Source organism: Morone saxatilis, unplaced genomic scaffold, assembly GCF_004916995.1.
Source record: "Morone saxatilis isolate NCDOM2014 unplaced genomic scaffold, NCSU_SB_2.0 Contig14, whole genome shotgun sequence".
NCBI classification, from domain to species: domain Eukaryota; kingdom Metazoa; phylum Chordata; class Actinopteri; family Moronidae; genus Morone; species Morone saxatilis.
Genome location: NW_023339696.1, coordinates 16,394,002 through 16,398,839, shown reverse-complemented (window position 1 = coordinate 16,398,839; position 4,838 = coordinate 16,394,002). Strand labels below are relative to the sequence as shown.

The following is a 4,838-nucleotide window of genomic DNA, read 5'->3' as shown; positions in this document are numbered from 1 at the left end:
GGGGCGGGCTGGGGGTGGATGGCGGGGTTAACGAAACTCCAACTGTGTTAGTCTCAGGTGGATCAGGCACAAAGAGGAAGGTGATGGCTCAACAGGGCTCAATTAGTTCTCTTTGACAAAAAAGAGGAGGTCAGGACAGGGGGCAGAACAGAGCAGGCTGAGCCATGGTGTAGGTGAGTTTCTAGGGTGGTGGGAGTGAGCTGTGCTTGTATGGGTTAGTGCATGTGAAGGGGAGTGGTAGTCACACACACAGCACACACTGCATCTCCGCCCATAAAGTCTCATTTGGGATACGTTTGGCGTAATCTTTTTGTCAACCACTGTTGGTATTTCAGAGCAAACTGCTGCCTTCCTTCGCCCCATTTAATATTTCTGGAAGAAAAAAAAAGTTGTCAGTTGTAAAAACTGTGACATACCATTTCACCATCATGACAACTAGAATAAATACACCCGAAACATCTGACTGACACCCAGCAGAGAGGCGGAACTGCTTCACTTCCTGTTTCTGTTAGGGTTTGGTATTTGTTCCCTCCATTTCATGGATGTATGAGCTGTGCTTACTCTCTGTGACTGCCAGGTCTCTTCCGCTGTGGAATAAGAGATAAGAGAGGAATCTGTGCTGGGCCTCATATGTTGGGAAAGGAACTGGAGATGGCCTGCCTGTATCATAACTAGGACATTAAAAGCTACATTAACATGCTATCACTGTGTATAAGAGGTTCCTTCCTGGCAGTTCCTGGAAGTGTAATAAGATATAGAGAATTAAAGGGTGTATGGCTGATAGTGTTTCCTCCTCCCTGGTGGACAACATGTCCCCTGACTTCACTGTGTGGGAAAACACTGCAGAATTTGCTGCAGTGAACGCCTCCCCTCTAACCGACATTGGGTATGCTTGTGTCCCTGCAGTATTATGGTGCAGTAAGACTCTACACATGAACATGTATATTGATTTGAGGGATTAGCTGATCTATGAAGCTTGGAGAAAGCAGGGAAATAAAATGCACCCTAAACTTGCTGCCTGAGAAATACTCTTGCTCAGCCTCAACACAACCCCTTTTAGAGTTTATTTTTCATCTCATCAGAGGGGCCTGATCAAGGGCAGCATGTTTTGTTTGTTTTTTTTAAATCACAGAGAGGTAAAAAAACAAAATAAAAACAGGAAGGGCAGGTCGGATGAGGCACCAGTCGCAACTGCTAACACTAATAAAGAGATTAGTTCACAATGGGCTCAACAAAGGTTAGAGGGCGGAGATGTGGCGCAAACTGCGTGTTGAACAGATGAGTGCACCAAAAGAATAGACAGACAGACGGATGGAAGCAACGACGGCGAGTCCAACAGCAGTGCAAGTGGAGTGAAGGCATTTCCATACGAACCTGGCTTTAAAATACTGGGCTGTCAAAAAAACAGTCACACGTGACACAACGTAAGAAACCAGCCAAACGCTTTCAACTGCAATTCTGCTAGCTTCTCTAGTTCTTAAAAATGCAAATCTCACTCTGCTTTTAAACAAACATAATACTGTATACAAACAGAAAAGGTAGGCATGTCAATAAATCCACCAACTGACTGTTAATACAGGAGAAAGAAAAGTAGAAAATGTTATCCAAACAAAAGAGATCTACAAGAGGGGGTGTTTTCAAAAGTGTGCACTGTGCTGTCATTGGCACAGTGCATGGCAAAAGATATGGGTCAGGGAAGTGATATGCAGGGGACCCCACCTCGAGACCTCAGAGTATTTAGGAATCGTATTGCTTCTGTCTGTTCAGCCATTTATATGTGTGCAGTATGGGGGTGTTTGTGTGTTTAGACTGCCAAGGAGGATGTAACACGGAACAGGCATATTAATCCACGGAAGCGACTAAATGAACCCAAATTACATATCTTGTGTAATTTTCCTTGGATGACAGCTCTCAATAACAACATCGGCTCTCAACATCTGAGATTTTGCACGATCTGAAAAGAAAACTGAGACAGCCTTTAGGGATCTGTCCTGCAAAAAGTGGGCTGCTGCAGTTACTCATCATCCTCTCTCGTGTCCCTGAGGAATGTCTTTTGGCAAGTGCTGATGGTGGACAGGGCCTGCTGTCTGTTGCTCCTCATAAACTCTTTCAGCTCCCCATGTTTGGTGCTCTGTACATTCCTGGTCAGTCTCAGCTACTGCAGGTGTGACTAAATGGAAACAACTGTCTCAGTGCACCAAGAGCCAAACGACTAAAACAGAAGGCTCCTACATCTCAGTGAATGGAGGTACGTGTCTGATTGAACTTGATGGGGATTGAAGATTTCATTAACTAACTGATGGGGCAAATGACAGAGAAGCAGAGTCCAATTAATATAACTGTTTAAAGATATACAATAATTCAAAGATACATACTTACCTCATAATTCTGAAGACCCAATTCATCAACTGGAAGTTTATCAAAGTGTAGTTACATTAAAAACACGGATGGCCAAAGTTTGAAGGGGCCTCCAATGTCTTTAAACAAAGGAACACTCACATTCCCACTGACTTTGAAGTAAGGTAGTCGGTAGTTTGTTTGTTTTTTTAAATCTCCACTCTTACTCCATTGTTGATTTAAAAAAACATTCAGAGGCCTGAATGACCCTGAACCCATCACCCCCGTTGTTCACTTAGACTGGTGCTACATAAAGAGCATGCAGTGTTGTAAAAAAATGATGGTCAGGATTTTAATACGTAATACATGATCGATGTCGAACAGTTAACAGTGACAAACAGCCATGTCAAATAATGTCTGACTATAGTGCAAAAGGTTACACACTTCATAATTCATTAACAGCTGAAACACTAATACTAAATATCCCATTTCTGTTCTGTTCCACTTAATGTAACCAAAGTCCTAATGGGCTAATTAGTAATGAGTACAAGACAAAAAGAAATACGCAGCAAAGTTGTTGCCAAGAAAATCAATCTTCCTGTGGCCTGTAAACATGTGTTTCTTAGATTTCTGGGGCATATGTGTGGTGTCTGTGGCTCTGAGGCAACCCGCTGCATATCGCTCTGGGACAGTGTCAGGTAAGGGGAGGAGGGGAGGTTGGAGGGACTGGAAGGGGAGACGTGGGAGGAATGAGTCTAGGAGGAAAATTGTAGTAGTGATTAGGACAGTGTGTTGAGAGAAAAATAGTACTGAATGCTACCAAGTTAACACATGCAATGCAAAAACAATGTTAGAGAGAAAGAGCAAAGACTAAAGGGGAAAGACAGAAGAAAAAAGATCCCAATAAAAGTACCACAGACCTCTAGCTGCCTATAAATCACACACAATAAGTGGCTGGGGAGGGGCTCCGAGAAGCTGGGCCGAAGCATTCACCAACAGTTCTCAGATGTAACACTTGTGGACAACTTCCAGAAATCCTAACACCTTAGAGGGTTGCACTACGGAAGCAGGGGCAGACCTGTGTACCTAAAAACATTGTTACATACTGCATGTTAGTCTATGTGTTTTAACAATTCATGTAACATTTTACTTGAAATGTACTTAAAACTTGTCTACGGGTCTATTTTGAGGCTAATAATTTTGGCAGATGCTGTGAGGCATTTGGCTTGTTAGTACATTTTGCCTTTCAGACAGGAATTGTGTCATGTGTATAATGAAAACGCTCCTGATGTTATGACAGGTGTCACCAAATCCTCTAAAATGATCTTCAGTGTTAACAGTTTTAATTGGTGGCAAACTTTCATGGTTACTTGCCTGTGGATAAAAAGTCTGCCACCTTTTTCTTTGGGCATGCACTTTCCAAAGAGAATATGTCAGGTGTGCAAGTATTGTTATTATTATTATTATTGGTGACTAAGTGACAGCTGACAGCACCTCTGATGTGGCCATTTTTCCACAGATGTGTGAAGAACTGTGTGATGCTGCAGCTCGGCCCTCAGTGCCCCTCCACAAATAATAGCGCAGGAGTAAAAGAGCCACTCAAGCCAGGTGAGCAGGCCACCTCTCTCCCTTTCTTTTCTCCCTCTCCACCACCTACACACAAAGTGCATCATACATAGAACTCAACCGGGATATATTCATTTTGAATGTTCTTGGTTCAGTTGATTCTAGCAATGGAAAACACATTTTCAGGGTGCTATGTAAATGGTGTTTTTCTTTTCAAGCAGGACATATAAAGATATTGTCACGATTAGCATGGATGACTGAATTTTCTCTTAAAAACACAAAATTCAACAAGACAACTGTTAAAGTGCACTGAATACTCAGTCTCATCTAATTTAGGTCCACCAGAAAAGCCAATGCATGAAAAGGTTTAATATTTAGAATGTGTCTTAGCAAGCTATTATTTTCAGTTTTTATATTGTTTTAATATATTAAGACATTACTTGTTTATTCATGATTAAAATATCTAATTTACTTATGCTGTAAAATAGTCATGTCAATGTTTTTAAATATTGCTTTTACTGAGGAAAAATATGGCTGTTTTTATAAGATCTTAATGATACATAAATTTTGTATCATTAACATGGCTGTTAGTTATACATCAATGTTCAATACATGGGTGGAAAAACAACTACACCATTATTTTTGATCTATGGTTGCTGATCCTATCCTATCCTAAACTGGAGGAGAGGTGACCCGACACTGTATGTAAGAGGAGTTTGGGCCTGCTCACCACAGTGCTTCAGAGACAGAAGAGGGGATGGAAAGAGTGGGAAAGACAGAAAGAAGAGAGCTGCCTGCGCTATTATCTTTGTGCCTCTTCAGCAAAAAATGCAGTCCCAGTTGCACAAGCACCATGCCAGCACAGAATGACAGAGGGTACTGTACACCGAATCACTGTGTAGTAGGGAGGGAGCAAGAGAGGTAGAGAGAGAGAA

At 41.9% G+C, this 4,838-nt stretch overlaps 1 protein-coding gene across 7 annotated transcripts in view; it reads right to left on the bottom strand.

Moving 5' to 3' along the window:
- gpatch8 (G patch domain containing 8) overlaps window positions 1–4,838 on the bottom strand; it is a 27,009-nt gene that overhangs the window by 16,530 nt on the left and 5,641 nt on the right. For 4 of the 7 annotated variants that reach the window (XM_035654300.1, XM_035654303.1, XM_035654298.1 and 1 more), the window contains one exon: window positions 1,375–1,393. The exons of 2 other annotated variants lie outside the window; for them this stretch is intronic. The gene's annotated coding sequence lies outside the window, so the exon portion shown is untranslated. Of the gene's footprint in view, window positions 1–1,374; window positions 4,833–4,838 lie in introns of those variants that run through there. One more of the 7 variants, XM_035654301.1, reaches the window with a different exon arrangement.